Raw genomic sequence first — 23,715 nt, 5'->3', positions numbered from 1 at the left:
CCGATAATTGTAAAAAGCAATCTGAAATGTGTCACCTTGTCTGACACACAACCTTTTATCTCAACAAGAAGGTATCCCCATATAGAAGGTCACCAAACAGATTAACCTTGACTCTGGACATTTCATAGTGCCTTAAGTTATATCAGAGTTGACACTGTCAGGTTCTATAGTACTGATATCTACCTCCAGATTCACTATTCAATGTTATAGTCTCAAACAAAAACAATGTGGTTCTTCATTTGTTCTTTGAGGTGGCTGAGGTGCTATATAGCACGGCTACCATAAAAAGAACCTGTTAAGCCCAGTATGGTTCTTCAGCAGTTCTTCAGCATTTATTTGGGGTGGTTGAGGTTCTATATAGCACCACAGCGATTTAAAGAACCTGTTAAGCCCTTGAGTGGTTCTTTAAAGGTTCTCTAACTCTTAAACCAAGCTCACACTACAGGAGTTTTAAAATCCTAACTGATTATGAAATCTGTTTTTTATCTCCCATCAAATCTTAAACATGCACACACTAGATATGAATATCGTGGCACATCACACACTACAAGATATTATTAAGATTATCATGCCGGATGGATCGCCTCACGGGATATGATTGATATCAATCAGGGCGCCCCTGATTTGTGTGCAAGCAGATTGGGAAGTGCAAGATTCGATCTTTAAATGATGTTTTATTAACAAGGTTCTGGGGAGCACGATCAGATAATCAATCCATTCGGCACAGGTGCAACTCGTTTAACCAGTCATTGAATTAGCGCATCATCTATATATTGCCAGCCGTCTTACCTCCATCCAGCGACAGTTTCTTGGCATCCCTCCTCCACCCCTACTCCCCACTTCTAATCTGTTTCTATCCTAAACTAGCAGGGGGAGTTCTCTGGGTCTGGCCTGTATTCCGGGCCCGGAACCCTTCCCTAGGACAGCACGCCAAAATATGCTTATTACTCGCTCAAGCAGATTAGATGTAAGGGCGAACTCGTGAAACGCCTTACATTACCAAATAGTCTGCCCCAAACATCGGAACTGATCAAGGTACTTGACAACATTTCTACTCCGATTCTCGGAAAGGGAAAATCGGGCTAAAACTCCTGTAGTGTGAGCCAGGCATTAGTCTAATTTTAGTTAGGAAAAGTATTTAAAAAAACATCATTTAAATACAGTGTATTTTTGTCTGATCTCAAGGAGAAAACATACCTGTGGGAACTTTTTCGCAAGATGCGTCAATATGTGACGAGTTGGGAGTGAGAACATGTTGGTCAATTCAAGGACAATTCTGACTTAAAATGTAAGTTGATTGTAAAAACACAATCACAAGCATGCCATTTTAGCTGTTTTTTCAATCTCTCATTATTTTCCAATCTCTTTGAGCTACCGAGTAAGTTTGATATGTCTGGAAAGCTAAACATATGGAGCTGTAATCATAAATGTGTGCAAAAACAATTACAAGTGCTCTCTGTTTTACCATTTGTTCATTTCTTTCGGAAACAGCAGTGATGTGTACTTATGGTGCGTATTTTGCATCTTGTGAGAAAGTTCCCAAAGGTACATTTTCACCATGAGTTCAGGTAGGTCTACGGATAAAAGAAAGCTATATATTTTTTAAAAAATGACAAGAGTGTGGATAAATGATGACAAAATTTTCTCCCTGTAATTATAGGGTGTTCAAACACCCCCTTCAACCAACTCGCAATTTGACAAAATCCTGACAAAAAAAAATTGACAAACCCCTGACAAAATTGCTTCAATCTGCAGTACATTTCAGTTTACCCTTAAGCTAGATATGAATGGGGGCTATCAGTACTGCAAAATCAAAATCAATAAGCAATTTTCTTAATCTTTGAGCATAAAAACATCCTTATACATTCTGTATGGTAAGCAAAGAGTTTCTGAAAAACAACTGACAGCACCGTTTTCCCCTGTATGTCCTAGGTGGATTAAGTTACCAGTCCATTCAATATTTAAGGCTCTTGACTGACAGTTTTTCCCTTTGAAATGACAAAGCTTTGCAAAATTCACTGTATCGAGAAACACGGATAAATCTGCAGGTGCTAAACCTTGATGAGGCATCGGGAGTGATGGGTTTTCACTTTGTACCTCAAACACACATGTATACAGATGCATGAAATGCATGAATGCTTCAAAACTCTGTGTACAAAAAAGAAACATACATATGGATGCGGTACAGCTCCAAAAAAAGCATACATACCTTACCTAGAAAATGAGAAAAAGTGGGGGGAGGTCTTACAATTTAAGAAAAAGATACAGTAGCAATATATAGCAATATATGATGAAACACACTACAACAGAAATGGATATTGAAAATGGCTCCTTTCAACCTATTGATATTGAAATTAAATTTTAAAAACCACCTGCACCTCTGACATCTAATCATACCTATGGGCATCTGTACAAGAAGTATGGTTGCATTCATGCTACTGGATGGCTAAATTATCAAATTCATCCTACAGACATATCCTGAAATTCAGCTTTCACTGCTACTGTTGAACAAGGAGCTCCAGCTGAATCTACAATGAAGCACAATGACCTGTGTGAAGAGGTGGAAATCTCTTAACATTTAACCACAACCAGTCAGTTTGATTCAATATAAGAGACATCACCTCTGCTGACCCTGCACGTTACACTGAGACATAATGACTCTCCAGTTCTCTGCTTTCATGGCATCTTGAGGTGAATTGTTTTCTGAAATTGCCAGATACACCCCAACAACCTCGACACAGAAGGTTAATGTAAATGGCTTTTTCATTTAACAAGCTATTGGAAATGTGAGATTATAATAATGAGTGTTGTGCCATGATATTTACATGGATTTTCAAAAAAAAAAAAAAAAAAAAGTGAGGCACAATCAGTTGTTAGATACTGTACACCTGTACAAGGGTTTTGATAATACTTTAAAAACTATATATATATATATATATATATATATATATATATATATATATATATATATATATATATATTAGGGCCGGGACTCGATTAAAAAAATTAATCTAATTAATTAAAGGCTTTGTAATTAATTAATCGAAATTAATCGCATTTTAATCGCATATAAATATTTGACCTGAGAACAGTGAGAAGTAAGTTTTTTCATATGGATTTTTAGTATACCATTGAAGAATGACTGAATACATAAGCTTAAGCAACAAAATATTGTTTATTTTTGTTCAACCAAGTCCAACAGACCAGTGCAATATTGCCATTAAGTGTAGCAATAGGATACAGTGTTTCCCCTAGGTTTCCATACTTTTTTTTCTCGGTACTTTACCCTACTTTGTGTAATAACGAAAACATTTATTTCAGTGAAAAAATAAGTCCAAAACTCTCTATTTTAACATTTTGAACAATAGGGCTTTACAATCTTTTGCTATTTTTTTTAAAGAAATTCTTGTGTGTTTTAATTTTTCTCATAATCAAATGAAAGCATAAACATTTATTTATTTTTAATCAAATGAAAAATAAACCTTTTTAATTTTTGGCAAACAAACAGAGGTTTGCTGTTAAAATCAATAAATAATAATTTAACATTTAAAAAATAATTGTAGTATTTTTTTCTACAATTAAGTGGTTAATCTTGTTGTTATATTTATTTTTTTATCTTATATATTGTTTTTTTGTCAATTATTTAAATAGGAATATTGTTCTGTTTCATGTTAAACCGTACTTTTATTTTGACAGGTTGCCGTGAAGTTTCTGTGTGTAAAGTATGATATGATGCTAGTTAGTATGCGTGTAGTAAAAAAAAAAAACACGTCTCCACCATTCATACATACAGATACAAACGGAACATGCAGGATTCATATTAAAACGGTCTTTTTGCATTTCAGTTTTGACAGATACTAGTCCATATCGCGATTTGAATTAAGTGACAGACCAACTTTTGATTAATCAATCCAAAAATCGACGAATTTACGTGGCATTCCGCGCTATAGTAAATTCGGTTTTTATGAATGGAGTCCGCGATCCAGTCCGTGTTTTCACGGAGGAGACATTGTAAACGCGCCCCCCTAAGATAATGGTAGGGGAAACACTGGGATATTTAGAAATATACTAGCCTACATTTCAGAAATTCTGGTACCCTATAGGTAGGTAGACCTTCTGTAAAAGCATTGAGGTGATACTTGAGGCTCTATGTGCTAGTTGGTGCTCCAGTATAATCGGTCCGCCGAAACTCATCCAGTCAGAAACGTTCCGCGGTGCAAAATTAAGTGCGATTAAAATGCGTTAAAAAAAATTAACGCGTTATTTTTTTCTAATTAATTAATCTAAATTAACGCGTTAAAGTCCCGGCCCTAATATATATATATATTTTTTTTTTTATGGTACAACATTATCTTATTTAAATCAACAAGTTAGATCAAAAGTAATCTAAAAGTAATCAAAAAGTAGTTAAATGACTTCATGGACTTCACACTTCATGGACTTCATTCCCCACAAGCCACTGCACTAATCACTGCATTCACCTGCTCTCACTTTACTGATTACCGCTCACAGCTGCACCTCATCACACTGACTGCATTTAAGCTTCTCACACACACAGCCACTCTGCGAAGTCTTATTGTTCCGTATGGTCTGTATTTCCGAGCGTTTCTTTCTGTGTTTGTTTTCCCTGTGTTTGATTCCTGGACTACTCCCCGTGTTTTGATTCTCGCTGCCAGCCCCGACCTTTCTGCCTGTTTTTGACCACGATTTCTGCTTGACCCTTTGTGTTTGTTTGTTTGAATAAATGCTGCAAATGGATCCGAACGTCTCTGACCCTCCCTGTGACAGAAGACTTCGCCGCACCAGGATCCAGCAGCCTTATCCCACCACCAGCGCAAACATGGACCCAGTCAACCAGCTACTTAATCTGCGACAGGGAGATCTACCCATTGATGAATATGTTCACCAGTTTTGTGAGTTGTCCAAGGAACTACCATTTTACGATGAAGCGTGGCTTAGGGGCCTATTTCGTTATGGACTTAATGAACCTGCCAAATCAATGCTGCCTGGAGGGGAATTTAACTGCTCACTACAGGACTGTATGCAGTATGCGCTGTTGCTATGTGGCTCATCGTTAACTGTGGGTGTTTTAGAGGAGCCACAGCACAAGATGTCTGCCCTTCCAGAGCCTGTTCACAACATGGCTGCCACGCCAGAATCTGCACCCAAGGTGGCTGCCGCCACGCCCAAATTTGCACCCAAGACTTATCAAAGATTAATGTCTAGCGTGGAGGACCCACCGCTGCTGTCGGCTTGAGCAGCTGGTCTCCCAACCAGCCTTCCAGAGCCTCCGCTGGTTCAGCCCGGCCTTCCAGAGCCTCCGCTGGTTCCGCCCGGCCTTCCAGAGCCTCCGCTGGTCCCGCCCGGCCTTCCAGAGCCTCCGCTGGTCCCGCCCGGCCTTCCAGAGTCTCCGCTGGTCCCGCCCGGCCTTCCAGAGCCTCCGCTGGTTCCGCCCGGCCTTCCAGAGCCTCCGCTGGTTCCGCCCGGCCTTCCAGAGCCTCCGCTGGTTCCGCCCGGCCTTCCAGAGCCTCCGCTGGTCCCACCCGGCCTTCCAGAGCCTACGCTGGTTCCGCCCGGCCTTCCAGAGTCTCCGCTGGTTCCGCCCGGCCTTCCAGAGCCTCCGCTGGTTCCATCCAGTCGTCCTGAGATTCCTGTCTGCCCGGTTCTGGTCACGGAGCTCATGCATGGACTGTTCCCACCCACCCTCCCTGCTGCTCCAGTCCCGCCACCTCTGTCTCCTGACAGTCCCTCTGCTCACCCACATCCCACCTTCGGTGCAGAGGACTTGCCATGGGACTGCCAGTCTCCATCGGTGTCCAGACTGAAGGATCCCTCACCATCACCTCCAGTCTCAGAGTCCTGGACTCCACCTCGGCCCTCCGACCCTGCGGCTCCACCCCGGCTCTGTGCTCCCTCGTCTCCGTTGTCGGCCGTCAGCCCACCAGCTCCTCCGGGCTCCATCGTCTCTCCGGCTCCGCCCCGGTCAGTCGTCGCCCCACCTTCGCCTCTGGACTCTACTCCTCTGGCTGCGCCTCGTCACTCCGTCCTGCCGGCTCTGTGGACCTCCTCCCTCCCGTGGGCACAGCCTCGATCATCTGTCACTCCGGCTCCGCTGCGTACCCCCGGACCTCCATCTCCGCCGGGGTCGCCAGAGCCTTGGGTTCCGCCTTGGTCCTCCGGATCCTCTGTGTCGCCCAGGACCATCGACTCTCCAGTTTCGCCTTGGGCTCCACCCGCTCCACCTCCGTCGGTCGGCCCCAGGCAGGAGCCAACCCTTCCTCCACCATGGCTTCTCCCTCCGTCGGCTCCGCCTCAGTTCGTGGTTCCAGTACCCCTACATGGACCTGGCCCTCCATCCCTCCCCCTGTTCCGCCTCCACTCCACCACCCTCCAGGTTGTATTAGGTGGTTAGAGCGTCTGGAAGCCGCTCCTTGGGGAGGGGCTCTGTCACGTATCTGGTCTATCCTGTCATCATGAACTCTTGCACCACACTTCATGGACTTCATTCCCCACAAGCCACTGCACTAATCACTGCATTCACCTGCTCTCACTTTACTGATTACCGCTCACAGCTGCACCTCATCACACTGACTGCATTTAAGCTTCTCACACACACAGCCACTCTGCGAAGTCTTATTGTTCCGCATGGTCTGTATTTCCGAGCGTTTCTTTCCGTGTTTGTTTTCCCTGTGTTTGATTCCTGGACTACTCCCCGTGTTTTGATTCTCGCTGCCAGCCCCGACCTTTCTGCCTGTTTTTGACCACGATTTCTGCTTGACCCTTTGTGTTTGTTTGTTTGAATAAATGCTGCAAATGGATCCGAACGTCTCTGACCCTCCCTGTGACATTACCTAAAATGTGTAAAGTAATGGTTTACGTTATTAACTACAAGTTTCATCATGTAATTTGGAATCAGTAACGGATTACAAATTGTAAGTAATCTACCTAAGCACTGTTTCGATGTTACCATTTTATAATTTTTCAATTAAACATAATTCAATCTCTAACTAATCTCTCTGTTAAAAACCCTGCTAAGTCACATACCAAACTATATTTCTGTAACAGTACAACTGACCTTCTAAACTTTATGTTGTTAGTTTATCTTAAAAAAAAGCTTGGAAGATAAACATGCACAATACTACTACTGTACTATTTAAAAATCAATAAGCAATGTTCCTAATCTCTGAGTGTAAAAGCTTCCATATAAAAACTATATGAGCAGTAGAGGAAAGAAAAAAAAAACACTGATCACACAATTTCCCTTGTATGTCCTAGCAGGATTAAGTTACTCATACCAAAATTAAGTGTTTTGCCAGATTCATTGAGCAACCTTGACATGGAGGTTAAAATAAATGGCTTTTCACTGAACAGGCTGTTGGAAGCATGATATTATAATAAGGGTCATTGTGCAGTAATATTATCATGCATTTTTAAAAGTACATTTGTAGGGCATCAATTAAAAGCACAGATTTTGTCCCCTTTCAGTGTTTATGGCGTGACAGCACTGCTTAACTGAATTAGGCTCAATTTGATGTCGAACAGATTATATAGAGTGTGTCAAAAGATTTGACAAATGTGGAAAGATTAATAATAATAATAATAATAATAATAAATTAATTACTTAAATCTTTAAGGAATCATATTTAAAGAACAGACTACAGTTTATAGTGACACAAAACCATTAATATTCAGAGATCTTGTAAAAAGCAATAAAATGCAAAAAAAGTCATTATCTTTGAACATAAATGAAAATTAACTTTCAAGGTTTTGTGATTTAATTTTTATGCTTTGGTCTACAATTACTACTTTGGCATTTCATTATGAAAAAATCAATTTATTCCAAAGGCCACAGTGTCTGCTCAGGAAATCAAAGGTTTAATGGAACAAAGAAGGCGCTTCTCCACATAAAGTGAATTAAATAAACACAGAGCAACGCTGTGTTTGTTAGATAACATCGATGTGTGTCAAAACCACATTATTCCAGTGTTCCAGTTCTGTCTGTTCCAGCACTCACTCACTCTGAAGCAACCATTAGGGAAACTGTAGATACGTCTGCTTCTTGGAGAGCAGCAGCGAAGAAGCACTATAACAAGCCTCAGATGAGCTCATTAGGACTGTGGGCCCATGCTGTATCCTAACAACCATGTCTCGAGCAGCCTCTGCCTGTTTCCCATATAGGAGGGTGTCTTAGCCTCAAGGGTCAAGCAAGACCTCTCCAGCTACAGGAGTATGGGAAACAGCATGAAACGAACGATGATTTGAGGCTGGAACACCCCTGATGACTTCTCGGCCAGTGTTGTAGGATGTTTTTTTTTTTTTTTTTTTTTTTTTCCTCTCACAGTAACGGAACTTGATCTATTTATGAAAACAATTTTTGTAAAGCATTGTAAATTATCAAGGCCACAGGCAGCGTTTATTCATCCAGGGCAGGCAGTGTGTAAAGTTCATCCATATTAAAAGCATGAGGACATGTTGATGAATGCGTCCTAAGGTAATTAGCTACATGCCATTAACATGTAACAGATGTGACGCATTAATCAAGTATTTAGTGGACACGTATTTATGAAGCATTTTTCTTCTGTGTGTAAAGATTGTTAGTTAAAGGTCATATTTAAATCTGATCAGGGCTTTCCCTAACAACTCACTAGAAGACCAAACAACTTTATTTGCACCCATATCCTGATGGATAAATCCATAATAAATACATAACTGCAGTTTCCACTCAACATCAGGGTTATTGATTATGATAAAAGAATTTATCTAACGTAGTTCACCCATGTTTGTGCTTCTGTTTATCATATTTGATGTGCTCTATGTATGCAAAATCTTTTAAATTAGATAAACTGATCATGGTTCTTCAGTACAATTAGATAAAACTGCTCAATGGATTACTTTTATGATGCCTTTGTGTACTTTCAGAAGTTTGAAAATGATGATTACATACAGTAGAGGGGATCAGACAATATGAAAAATATCTTAATTAGTATTAGCAGGATGAATGAAATCTTGTGGGTTGGGAATGACATGAGAGTAAATAAATGATGATAGAATTTTCATTTTTGAGTAAACTAACCCAATAAGGAATGAGAAATCATATATAAAAATAAATGTAAAATTATTTTTCCATATTTGTCAAATCTCTCTACACACTTCAAGAAATTAGTTCAAAGTCAAATCTGGCCAAACATTGAGTGCAGTTACATTATGTAAAACTCTTCTCTATTCACAGAATTCACAGCCAAACTTATTTTTCACCCTTTTCAAATCTAATATCAAAATGCATTTTGAATACTGCAAGACATTTGCAATTTTTTTATTTACATTTGCGAATTTTTTAACCTACCACTAAAAAGTTTCTTTTTTTTCATTCTTTTCAAATCTTTCAAAGTATCACATCAGAAAGGCATTTATTTTCAACAATAATGAAGGAAATAATCAAAAAGTTGAAAATAAAGTATTGGTTAGGGTTAGAGTAGGTGAAGGGAGGGCTTTATTGTCCCATTAGGTGGCATCCATTTAATAATTTTGTATTCAAATTATAATTCACACTCAATACATTATTACTGCATTCTGTTTTATAATGTACTACAATAGCAGTTGTAATGTACAATGTCAGAAAATTGAAAAACACAGTACATAAATGCATTTGGAATACTGCAAGACATTTGCAATTTTTTTATTTTATTTGATCCTTTCTAAAAATGTACTATGTTAACCTACCACTAAAAAGTTTCGGTAACACTTTATAATAACGTTCAGTTGTAAGTCATTCATAAGTGATTAGTTAATGATGAAATAATAATTTACAAAACATTCACAAATGCTTAATAAGTGATACGCTAACAATTTGTGTATGTTTTGTTAATTAGTTTACACATAAAATCATTAACACATTTCTATAATTCAAATCCGTTAAAGGATTGTTAGGCTGCATTAATTAGGTCAACCGGAACCGAAAACACCTCCCATAACACCTGATGCACTCGTTGCATCGTAAAAAGAATGGCATCTACGCTAATATTAGTCTGTTTCATTCTTATTCCGAGGTCACCGTAGCCTCCAGACCCAGCCTGTATCCGGATCAGATGGTCACTCCAGTCCCCCGGATCCAGTCCGTACCCAGCTTAGATCATGGATCACCACCTGGAGATGACTTCAATAGCCGTGCATGTCAACCAGATGAGCTCCAAGGCGGATCATCAATAAAGACCTCGCCAACCTTGACGGCCATCGGCGCTACACCACAGGATCCTGATGAGTTCTCTACAATCAGACATTGGTACAAACTGTTGTTTGGTCTGGCCAGAGGAGAACTGGTCCCCCGACTGAGCCTGGTTTCTCCCAAGGTTTTTTTCTCCATCTCTGTCACCTGTGGAGTTTTGGTTCCTTGCCGCTGTCGCCTCTGGCTTGCTTAGTTGGGGACAATTTCCAGCGATATCATATACTATTTGAACTGAACTGACGATGATATCACTGAATTCATTGATGAACTGCCTTTAACTGAAAATTGATTGTTACAATAATGCGTTACTTACACACTATTGTGCTGTTTAAATACTGTGCAGTTGCTTTGACACAATCTGTATTGTAAAAGGCGCTATATAAATAAAGGTGACTTGACTTGACTTGAAAAGTCAGTTACAAGTTCATTTAAAAGTAATTAGTTAATGATGAACTAATCATTTACAAAACATGACTATGTGTTTATAAATGATTAATAAGTGAAATATCACTAGGAATCTAGTGATATTGTAAACCAGTTTTACCCTCCATTGAAGATCACATCAGGTTCACAGCGCTAAAATACTCCATAGGTACATCCCAAATCACGTACTAATGCACTATTCTACAACAGTTTTTTGTGTAAACAGTAATGATGCACTAAAATAACACTTCATGCACTGTTGCAGCTTTAATTATGTAGCAAAGGGAGATGGCCTATTAAACTCTGTTTATGAATGACAAAGTAACCTTACAAAATCCATACACTACATGGTGCATAGTGCATAAGTACAGAGTGTATAGTGTGTCATTTGGGGCACAGCTCATGTTTGTCAGAGAAGACATCTTTACCCTCACCAGTCAGCCCTTATATTGCAGTACACACTACAAAGTATTCAAAACTTGTTGTATAAATGCATGAATAAATCATTTACAAATCTTTCTCCATCCCCTAATCTAAAGTGTAAACAATTCATTATTTGTAAATGTTTTACAAACCTGCCGGTTACAGGTTGTGTGGGTTTCAGGTGGGTATACACACTGGGGGGAAAGATCAACGGATGATGAATAAAACATTTACAACTGATGAATAGTTTACACTTTAGATTAGGGGATGCAGAAAGTGTTGTAAATGATTTATTCGTGATGTGATCTTTAGTGGAGGGTAAATATTTGAGTGGTTGTCATTTCAATTATTTATAAGTGATCAATAATATATTAACTAGCAACTTATTAACCACTTACTAAGGATCTGTTTGATTATTTTATGATTTGCTGTTATGACAGATTTGTAAATTGTTAGCATATTACTTAATAATCATTTGTGAATGTATAGTCATGTTTTGTAAATTATTAGTTCATCATTATTTAATCACTTGTAAATGATTTATAATTTAATCTACAAAACAGATAAAATACTAACATCACTTAATCATTTATGAATGCATAGTCATGTTTTGTTAATGATTAGTTCATCATTAACTAACTACTTGAAAATTACTTGTAAATTAATTAACAAAACACACACAAATTGTTAGCACATCACTTATTACATGTTTATGAATGTTTTGTAAATGATTATTTTATCATTAACTAACCACTTATGAATGACTTACAACTGAACATTATTATAACGTGTTACCGTGTCTATTTACACTAAGTACAAATAGTCCGCCTTGTTGGCAGAGGTTATTTCCACTAACTCCACTACAAAAGACGATTGTTAAAGAAACAACTCTGGTGGCATAGATGATAAAGAACATCATAGACTTTTTGATGCGATCAACCCAAGTTCGAATCCACCTTTTGCCAAACTTCTTTTTTCAAAGTCTCACATCAGAAAGGCATTTATTTTCAATAAAAATGAAGAAAATAATTAAAAAGTTGGAGAAAAAAAAAGTATTGGTTGGGGTTAGGGTAAGTGTAGGGAGGGCTTTATTGTCCCATTAGGTGGCAACCATTTAAAACATTTTTATTCAAATTATAACTCACACTCAATATGTTATTACTACATACTATTTTATAATGTACTACAATACTAAGGTGCAGATAATTGCCACTATTTGCAATAAGTAGGACAAATAGCAGAAAATACTGCTATTTTAACATAGAATACATAGAATCTATAGCTAACTGAGCTTAGTTTAAATAGCATATCTCTAAGAAAATACTGCCATTTTTACTTAGGCCGCGTGTCCACCAAAGTGTTTTATCCTGAGGCAATTTTTTTCAATTGAATTTTTTGGCATATTGGGTGTTACACTTTCTCCCATTCACAAATAACAGAAGTGCACAGTCTTCCTATATATAAAGTCTTTGGTAAAACACAGCGCGCGCTCATCACTGTCACTTTCTACTTAAATTACATATATTTGTTATTATTTCTTTTACGAATTATAGTTTTAATTCAAACATTAATTATACTTTATTTCATATTCAAAATTTCCTCCAATGCAACTTGAGAACTGTTTGTCCTAGATATTTTCTTCCAGAAAAGTGCATCTTTGTTTTGGGTTTAACATGGTTGTAAAATGTCTGAACGACTCTACAGCTGGGCCTGCACTTGCTGAAGCATGCACATTTTAGAGACAGCATTTATTTAAGTTTGCCCATGGTTATGATCCATAACATTAGTCATGGTCTAAAGCCCCTTATGTCTCTGCCCTGTCCTCTAAATTAAACAAAATCACGTAGTGGACTGCAAGGTAAACAGAAATCTAGAAATGTCATGAAAGATTTTGTCTGAGTTAAAAAAAATGACTATTAAAATTGGTCTTCCTATGAGTTAGTTGTCATGTCCTATACTCAGAGGTATAAAGGTATATAGTCTTACATAAGACTGTGACCCTTGTTACACTTTAATTTTAGTGCTTAAATTGCAGTCTTCTGAACTGTACAGTTATAACCAAATCACAGTGGTGACATTTCCAGGACGCCAATTTTCTGAGAAGCCTTGTGTTCAGCATTACTAATGTCTATTCCACCATCTGCTACCAAATATATTTAGACCATAATGTGCTGTATTAAAATCTGCTTTTTTTACAAGAGGCTCTGTGAGTTCACTACTTCCAAAGAAAGAGCATAAAATAAGACTTGTATTTGCTCGCCTCTCGTAAAATCTGAGATATCCATGGGAGTATTTTCAGTCTGTGCACTAAAAGCAAATACTAAATGTTGCTGTCAGAGCCCAGCATCTGGCATGGAGATACACAACATGGCCAACAGCCTCTGCTGTCTTTAATTCTAGCTGAACCTTGCATCAATGCTAGGAACATTTTTGATCAATATCACTAATTGTCAGATTAATACGGTTCATTACCTGTGGTTCTTGTTCTCAAAGGTTTAAAATGATCTTGTTTAAAGCTGTTGTGAAACACTGCCCCCTGTTCTGCAAGCCCTTAAAAACAGGCTCTGTTAAATAACAAAAGGGCAGTCTGTGGTGTCTGCCTCTTCCTCTGTGGAAATGTCAAGAAAATGCTCTCAGGGCCACGCCTCTCCACGCAAAAAGCCCCAGGGGAAGATAGTCTCCCAAAGACATTTTCAGTTACTTTCATTTTTCCACACAAAAGTATGTTTCATATCCTTAATGCTTACTGGTGTTCTTTGAATTTTTCAATGCATTTCTGTTCTAACCGAGAGATCAATTTTTGTAGCAGAACAGAATATTCCATTCATCACATTTTCTTCCTCATGTCTAACCGAGTTTGCTTCACACATTCCACTCTTGCAGAGATGAATATTACAGAAAATCAGCAGGTACTACAGAATACCATTACAATCTGTACACAGATCAGCACTCCATGAACATATGAACACCATCTCTTCTACTGACTGGATATAAATGATTTAGCACAGATTATTCTCGGCACCCAATAGACTCACTTTGCCAAATGTCTAAGATTAGACGACTTGGTAGATTAGTAAAATAAGGATATCAATGATATCAGTTTTTCATGTACTCTAGTAAAGGGTCCAAAATGTGAAAAAGCATAAGCTAAAATGGTGCTAGAATGTGTTTGTGGCTAATTTACAGAGATAATTAAGCAGTTATTATGTAACTGAATAAATCAACAAACAGCAGACTTCAGAATGAGTTTTTTTCCCTCTGGAAAACCTCTTGGAATAATGCCTGGGTTCACATAAGATGCTCTTCACCTCTCTGTTTATTAAACAATGTATAATCTATGATCCACTCACACATTCATTAACTCAATACTTCAGTCATACTATGTAAATACATAGTAAATACAAAAATACTGTTAAATCAAAGACAATAAATTTAATTTTACTGTCAGATACAATAAGGTATACATCATATAATTGATTTTAGTGAAAATGCTTTCAAAAAGGTAAAATGCGGTTTTATTCTAAAGCATTTTTACAATTTTAGTAAAAATAACAGTACTCTTATAATCTGTAGTGAAATGCAAAATGGTTATATTCCGGTTATATTTGATTACATATTAATATTATGCTTATTGTTGTTTTCTTGTACATTAGGGTGATTAAGTTACATTTTATGAGGTTTAGATGGTCTTTATTGCATTATTATAATGCTGTTATGGTATAAAACTATTGTATTTAGCAACATATGTTAAGATGCAAACAATTTTTATTAGTTCGAGCATGCTGGAATGTGAATTATATGTTATATACGGTTGTGAACTTTAAAATATACAGGCACCAAATGCCAAACGATAATGTGTGAATTTCTGGCAACCACAGCTGTTTTTCCTCCGTAAATCTGACATTAGTGCATTTGCGCAGTCTAGCCTACTACTACAGTTGCTTAAGTAATCAGAAAACTCATTTTTATATATTACAATCAAAAGTTACGCTATGCTAACTTATTTTTGTACAAACAGAAGCGATGGCAAACACCTGCCAAAAAAGGTAAGTAATTAAAATGATTATTCCAATCAAGTGGTATTTGTTTTTCAAGTGGTAAACCTAATTATAAATAGTTTGATTAAAACGTGCACCTCACCTTCAAGCCATAGGATATTATGAATGAGCTCTGTTCTTCTGTTGCTTTATATCCACAACTTCTCGATGTTTATCATCTTTTCCCCGCACAGTCTGAAACTGTCCATACTCGTTTGTGCCAGAGCGTTCAGTGTGTTCTCGAACTATTCACGATGCTAGAATTTCACTTGACTGAATCAGATGTGAGTGTCTCTCTTATACTAGCCAACGTGAATTAGATTTCTAGTCTTGCATCTAACTTTAAAAGCCAGTTTTAATTAGTTACATTAAGTGCGTGCTGCCAGCAGAAGAGCGCGAATGCCGGGCGCAGCGCCGCTCTGACATCCAGCAATAACTGTGAGCGCGTGGCAGGTAGGAGGCGGAGTTGACTGATCTCAACACGAGCGCGTGTTAAAATGCCCAGAGGATCCAGTAACAGACGAACACAAAGTACAGTACAAACCCAGTTCTGGAAAAATACATAACTACATATCTGCAGTGTCCCTTCAAAATTGTTCGGACACCTAAAATACACCTAAAATGGATAAATGTCATTAGGTAAAATCAAACCAAGTATCAGCTATTGCAGTTGTATAAACACACTTTTATATGCTCTTAGAAAGAAAGGTACAAAAGCTCTCTTAGGTACTAATATGCAAATTTTGAAAAACAGCTATTTCTGTCATTATGGGGGCATTCCATGCGTAATGGTTTTTGTACAGTACAAACTGTACTTTCACTTATCCTAACACTACCCATAAACCTACCCTTCACACAAAACTACTGCCAATGTTAGACTTAAAAAAAAACCTTAATTCTGTATGATTTATGAGCTTATTTCCTCATGGGGACCAAAAAAATCCCCACAAGGTCAAAATTTACTGGTATTACTATACATGTGGGAATATTTGGTCCTCATAACAGGGAATACTGGAGACACACACACCCCATCAAAAAATAAATAAATAAATAAATAAATAAAAATAAAACAAACAAAAGGTAGCACTTTATTTTAATGTGTCCTTGTTACACATTGAATGTACTTACTATTAAAATAACAATTAATTTGCATAATTACATGCAAGTAACCTTAAGACAAACCCTAATCCTAACCATATAGTAAGTACATGTAGTTAATTAATATTATTCAGTACTTAAATGTATAAGTACACCTTAGAATATAGAGTAACCATAAAACAAAAAGGAGAGAGAGAAAGAGAGAGAGAGAGAGAGAGAGAGAGAGAGAGAGAGAGAGAGAGAGAGAGAGAGAGATAAAAACCAAATACAAGTCTTAACATATTTTTACATATATGTAATTAATGTTCTATTTATTAAAATTGAGTAAATCTCATTAATTTAATCTCATTTAAGCAAAATTATAACTCAAGGCAGTAACAATTTAAAATATTATTTTATTTATAAACTGATGGTAATCTGTTATTATTGTCAGCCAACTTATTTTTGGATCATCAGTCATTAAAAACACTGGTAAACACTAATCAAAGACACAGAGATATTAGCTAACTTTAATTTCACCAAGGTTATTACGAACTAAAAAAAAAAAATATATATATATATATATATAATGTTTCCAGGATCTTTTAACTTATATTTTGAAGTGACAAAGTGGTGATATGAGTGGGTGAGTTGCTGATTAACTTTTTAATTAGTCTTCCTATTAATGCCATCATTTTGTCAATTCAGGGGGCGTTTACACGACAAAGAAAACGTTTTTTATGCATTTTGGCCATTCATTTTGGCTACATGACATTCTGAAAATGCAAACTTTTGAAAACTGGTTTTTAAAGTGCAATACAGAAATTTCAAAATTAGGGCATGACCATCGGGCAGCATAATGCTCAGTCAGCACGGACAGAAAAAAAAGAAGCAAGAAGAAAAGGCACATGTTAACTGCAAAATAATTAAGAATTAAGGTGAAGAATTAGGAGTGAAACCACCAGGAACCATTTAGTCTCTAGTGCCACCATTTTCCAAAACTGCAACCTACCTGGAGTCTCCAAGTAGTAGGTGTCAGATTCTCAGAGATTTTGTTTGGGTAAAAAAAAAATGCAAAAAATGACTCTCACTTAATGAGAATAACATGCTAAAGTGTTGTGAAATGCATTTTTTTTTTTCCTTTTTCTTTTTTTTTTTTGAGAGAGAGAGTGACTCTTGAGGGACCAGCATCACATCCTCTTGTACCACTCAATAATTTATCTTCCAGAATCTGGCTGGCAAGTTTTGGGAGTTCGTTTTTAGTCCATCTCTGCAAGACAGACTTTTCAGGATAGGAGATCTCCCAAAATTCCAAAAACTTACTGTCAGATTCTTGAAGATAAATTCTTGAAAGAGTGGTACAAGAGGATGTGATGCTGGTTCTTCAAAAGTCACTCTCAACTTATCTGTCTATAAAGCCTATAAAAACTTCTTCATGTATTTCACAACACTTCAGCATGTTATTCTTATTAAGTGAAGGTCATTTTTGGACATTTTTTTACCCAAGCAAAGTCTCTGAGAACGCCTCTAGGTTACGTATGTAACCCTAGTTCCCTGAAGGGAACGAGACGCTGCGTCGAAACGCTTTGGGAACGCCCCCAGCGTTACCACGCTCTGAATCACGTGTGTAATCCGTCCAATGGAATCGTGTGACGTCACCGGCGTCATGACGTCACCGACCAGGAAGCTTAAAGGCACGTTCGGTGAGAACGGCAATAGCTTTCGAATGAAGCAAGCGCTGCAGGGATGCCGGAAGTATGGCCTCGAGACGCAGCATCTCGTTCCCTTCAGGGAACTAGGGTTACATACGTAACCTAGAGGCGTTCCCTTCCAGGAACGTCGAGCTGCATTAAAACGCTTTGGGAACGAGATGCCCATGCACCATACTGAGGAACGTCCCTGCCCGAGTTAGGGCGAGAGAACGAAAGAGCCGGGAGCGACTCGAAGATCTAGGCCATAGAACCTAGTAAAGGTCAAGGGCGTGGACCACCCCGCAGCGTTACAGACATCTTGAATAGATAAGCCCGAAAGAAAGGCTTTAAAGGCAGACATACTCCTAGTAGAGTGAGCCTTAACTCCCAGAGGTGAGGGAAGGTCAGAGGCCTCATAAGCTACAACAATGGTATCCACAATCCACCGGCTTAAAGAACGCTTGGTAGCAGGGCGGCCTCTCCTCGGAGGGCCATAACAGACCAGAAGTTGGTCAGCCTTCCTCCACAGTGCAGTTCTGTGGACGTATGCGTCCAGTGCTCGCACTGGACACATACAATTAAGCTTCTGCTGGCCGGGCTCCCCGAAGGGAGGAGGATGAAAAGCCTGTAATACGACAGGGCGTGGTGCAACGGTGAGGACCTTAGGAAGGTATCCCATCTTGGGATATAAGAACGCTTTGGCCATGCCAGGCGCAAAGTCTAGAAAAGAAGGAGCCACTGAGAGGGCCTGAAGGTCCCCAACCCTCTTAAGAGTTGTGATGGCCAAGAGAAAGGCAGTCTTGATAGTAAGAAGACCTTCCAAGGGTTCAAAGGGAGGCTTACACAGAGCCTCTATCACCACAGCCAGGTCCCACGTAGGGACGCGAGAGCGTATTGGAGGCGTCAACCTCAGTGCACCGTGGAGGAAACGTGTAACTAAGGGGTGTCTGCCCACTGAGGAGCCACCGAGAGGGGCGTGGTAAGCTGCTATGGCCGCCACGTAAACCTTCAGGGTGGAGTGGTTCAACCCGGTGGAGAGGCGGGCCTGTAAGAACTCCAGCACTGTACCAACTGGGCAGTTAACTGGGTCAAACTGGCGGTCTCCGCACCCAGAAGTGAAGAGCCTCCACTTCAAGGCGTACAGTTTCCTCGTGGAGGGAGCTCTGGACTGGAGAATGGTCTCAACAACCTCAGTTGAGAGACCAGAAGCTATGAACTGTGCCCCCTCAGGGGCCACACCCATAGTTTCAAAATCTCCGGGCGGGGGTGGAGAATACCGCCCCCCGCCTGTGAGAGGAGATCCCTCCTGACCGGAATCTCCCAGGGAGAGCCGTCTAGGAGGGAAATCAGGTTCGAGAACCATACTCGGCCCGGCCAGTACGGGGCTACTAGCAGTAGTCGAACCCCGTCCCGGCGCACTCTCGACAGAACTCCAGAGCAATCGGGGGGAAAGCGTACAGACATAGCCTCGGCCACGTCTGAACCATGGCCCCAGGGGAGCTGGATGACTCAGAGAGTACCAGAGGGGACATTGCGCATTCTCCAGAGTCGTGAAGAGGTCTACCTGAGCCTGGCCAAACACTTTCCAGATCTGCTTCACCACCTTTGGGTGAAGCATCCATTCCCCGGGCCTCGGCCCCTGCCTCAACAGGATGTCTGCTCTCAAATTGTAACGCCCAGGGATGTGAACTGCTCTCAGTGAGAGGAGTTTCCCCTGGGACCACACAAGGATCTGGTGCGCCAGCTTGTACAAGGGGCGCGAACGCAGACCACGTTGGTGGTTGATGTAAGAGACCACCGCTGTGTTGACGGTGTGCACCAACACATGGCGGTCTCTTAGGTCCGGAAGAAAGTGTTTCAGCGCCTGGCAGGAAAGCACCCAACCAACTGTCGAGGGGACCTCTGTAGAGGTCGCGAGCTTCCCGGTACCGCTACGATGACGATCGGTAGACGAGAAATATGCTCGCTGGGGATCGCTGCACCCTGAAACACCAAGGGTGGCAGGGTTAGCAAGACGATCCCCTGAGGACACTGAGGAGAGATGGGCACCGTATGATGAGGTGTTGACCGCTCTTCCCCAGAGGGGACTGTCCTCATTGGCAGGGCCTTTTGGCCGAGCCATTCTTAGCCTGCAAGACCACCCTAAGGTCAGTCTTGGGCTTAGAAGAGCCCGGCCCAGAGCGCCGCCTAGACCCGCGATCCCTACCAGCAGGGGGAGCACGAGAGGCGGCGCTCTGTTTCTGAGACTCCTTGTATGAGGAGCTGGTATGCGGTTGGAGCTGCTGAGATCCAGCAGCCCCCTGAGCTGGAGCACGGCGAGGCAAGAACCGCTGGAACGCGAACAGACCCGAAGGCACAAGCGGGGCGTCCATAAGGAAGACCCTGTCCTTCTCTTTAATACTGGACAGGGTCAACCAGAGATGTCTCTCCGCAGCCACCATAGCTGCCATGGACCTGCCAATGGAACGGGCGGTCTCCTTGGTGGCACGGAGAGACAAATCAGCAGTTCTGCGGAGCTCGGCAATATCTTCAGGCCGAGCCCCCTTGTCTTCGTCCAACTCTTTGAGCAGGTCGGCTTGGTACGCCTGTAACACCCCCATAGTGTGCAGACACGCACCAGCCTGACCTGCCGGCACATACCCTTTGCCCACCAGAGCCGAAGTTGTCTTCACAGCTCTGGAGGGCAGCGCCGGAACCTTCAAAGACGACGCCGCCTCGGGGGACAGATAGCTCGCAAGCGTCTGTTCCACTCGGGGCATCGCCTTATGCGCATGCTCTGACAGCCCCGCCACATTAGCGTAGTGAACAGCAGCGGGGCTGTAGAGCCGCGAAGAGTATGGTTTTCCCCATGACCTCGACACCTCGGTGTGGAGGTCAGGGAAAATCGGAAGGCTTCGGCGCAGAGGTGGTGGCCGAAACTGCAGAAAGCGTTCATCCAGTTTACTTTTCTGCGGTTCGGCCTGTCTCTCGGCCGGCCACTCAAGGTTTAGTGAGGCAACGGCATGAGTGACCACCTCTAAAAGCTCCTCATATTGGGGAAAATGAGGGGGTGAATCCTCATCGACGCCCTCTATATCAACCTCCTCGGAGGAAGATAAGAGAAGCGCCGCGCCCTCTCCCCGGGGGGAAGAAACCGCAGAGCGGGCTTCCAACCCCAGCGAGCAGGCAGTGGATCTGGCAGGTGAGGCAGAAGATAGGGACTCGCCCGTCTCCATACCCGCTACCAGATCCAATTGCCAATTGTCTCAGCGGAAGCGGAAGCGGAAGCGGGACCAGACCCATGAGGAACGCTGGCGAAGGCTCCCACCTCAAAGAGACCCTTCCGGGAGCGGAGCACACGCACTGGCATGCGTTCACAATGCAAGCAACCAGCCCCCTCGAGGGCTGATGCTGCATGCTCCACTCCAATACAGACAACACACAAGCCGTGTGTATCCTCACCCGTAATAAAACGAGGGCAAGGAGAAACACACGGCCTGTGATGTTGCTGCTTATAGCGTTCACCCTTGACAGACATTTTAACACAGAGACAAACTATCACTCTCTAAATGAAAGCTTGTGCAATTGTGCACAAAAAACGGAGAGTAACAGTACACAGAGCGCTTGCTGAATGGCAGAAAGCTAGCGCCGTTCTCACCGAACGTGCTTTTAAGCTTCCTGGTCGGTGACGTCATGCGATTCCATTGGACGGATTACACACGTGATTCAGAGCGTGGTCACGCTGGGGGCGTTCCCAAAGCGTTTCGACGCAGCTCGACGTTCCTGGAAGGGAACCTGACACTGCACTTCTGAAGACTCCAGGTAGGTTGCAGTTCTGGTAAATGGTGGCACTGGATACTGGTTCCTAATGGTTTTACACCTAAACTTTTAAAAATAAAGGTGCTTCACAATGCCATAGAAGAACCTTTTTTGTCTAAACGGTTCCATAAAGAACCTTCAATATATGAAGAACCTTTCTGTTTCACAAAAGGTTATTTGCGGCGAAAGAAGGTTCTTCAGATTACAAAAAGGTAGAAAAGAGATGGTTCTTTAAAAAACATTTTGACTGAATGGTTCTTTGTGGAACCAAAAATGGTACTTCTATGGCATTGCTGTGAAGAACCTTTTGAAGGACCTTTATTTTTAAGAGTGTAATTCTTCACCTTAATTATTAATTCTTTTGCAGTTAACATATTGTTTATTCTTTTCTTTTCTTTTCTTTTTATTATGACCATGCTGACCCAGTCAGCATTTTGCTGTCCAATGGTTGTGCCTTAACTTTGCAAATTCTAGTAATGCATTAGTAATGCATCCTTCTCATGTGCATTTAATATTTTTTGATGTTTCAGTCTGAGTTAAAACACTTTTTGGTTCATTTTATCTGTAAAAGAAAATGTGCCTAATAAAGCTTTTCACTTCCAGTCTTCATGGACAATTATTTATAAATTTATAAATGATTAAATACAAAATTAATAGTAGTTAGTAAGACTGATGTGGTTTGGAATTGGTAAAATGTGCTTAGAAAAAAATATGACCAGAATATAATATTAAAGAACATACCACATGGTAGTATTTGTAATCAACAGTATACAGTCTCTGTATTTTTTAATTTTATTCATAAAATGAAGACAGACTGACTCTAACTCTTTTCCAGTGACTTTCAAGTTGAGAAGCGTCAGTATTGTTATCTTGGCAGATTACTGAAATATTATTGCACTTTATTGCCATCATCGCTCTTTTTGCAAAACTGCCTACCTTTAGAACAATTTCCTCCCCTTGACCCACATAATTGCTTTGCCTTAAGGGACCGTGCATCAGTTCTCAGCAGTACGCCCCCATGTGATGTGTCAATACCTTCCATAACATGCACACACACAAAAAACTGTGATTCATCATGTTGTGATCTAGCTATAATGGACAGGGGGAGGTACAGTACCTTGAGGGGAGTGTTGGAGACAACACCATAAACACAGCCCTGTGTTTCCTTTGACAAAAGTACACTGGTTTTTATATCACATCTAGAGAGCACACTTTGCATTCATGGAATGTGTTATTGTGTAGGATGATTGCTGAATACATTTTGATTGTATTCATCCACAGCATGTCCGGAATGTAATCAGGGCTCATGCAGTGTTCCCATCCATCATGCAAAATTCATAGTATGCGCATATTGTGTATCCAAGCCATGTAGCTTCCCCTGAAACACTATATGGATCACTGAAATTGTTGTTCTTTGTTCTTGTCATGTCTGATGACCTTTTATAAGAAAAAATACCATTTAGTATCACTGCAATAGTGTCAGGAGGAAGTGTTTAATTACAATTATCTTTTTACTGTAAATAGGCTGATTATTTTGTCTCGGATCCTTCCACTTTTTTTGTTGCTCATCACTTTTTTTCCTGTTATCGCTTTTTACTTGCTGACTGGGGAGTTGGAAAGCACTATTCTTTGTAAAGCTGCTTTGGAACAATATATATGTTGAAAACCACTGTGCAAATATTGGATCGAACTGAATTAATGATAACATTTTAATCCTTACTTACATTTTAAACAGGCCACTTCAATTTAAAGAAGATTATACTGAGACTCTGGCATATCTACCAAAAAGTACAAAGACAATTTTGATTTATTCATTAAGCTAGCTGAGAATAGACCAAATAATAAGATTCACAGCATGACACCCATGATATTCATGTCACAAAACACAGGCTTCAGGGTCATACTTCTTCTACTATAGTAACAGTTTGCCGCAGCTGCAATATTGGCTTGAGTGGACATCCTTTCACCATTTCCTCTTTGTCTAGCACTCGGAAATTCCCAGAGTGTAATTTTGTGTGGAGAAAAATAGCTTCAAAATTAACCT

General features: G+C 40.4%; 1 protein-coding gene across 1 annotated transcript in view; it reads right to left on the bottom strand.

The window, feature by feature from the left end:
- Positions 1–15,496, bottom strand: part of drd2b (dopamine receptor D2b) — a 92,954-nt gene extending 77,458 nt beyond the window's left edge. Inside the window, exon 1 of the mRNA XM_073839942.1 lies at positions 15,209–15,496. The gene's annotated coding sequence lies outside the window, so the exon portion shown is untranslated. The remainder of the gene's footprint in view (positions 1–15,208) is intronic.
- Between the last annotated feature and the right edge of the window lie 8,219 nt (positions 15,497–23,715).

This window comes from Garra rufa, chromosome 5 (genome assembly GCF_049309525.1).
Source record: "Garra rufa chromosome 5, GarRuf1.0, whole genome shotgun sequence".
Classification (NCBI taxonomy): Eukaryota; Metazoa; Chordata; class Actinopteri; order Cypriniformes; family Cyprinidae; genus Garra; species Garra rufa.
The sequence above is the reverse complement of the archived record's forward strand: the minus strand, read 5'-3'. Positions and strand labels throughout refer to the sequence as shown.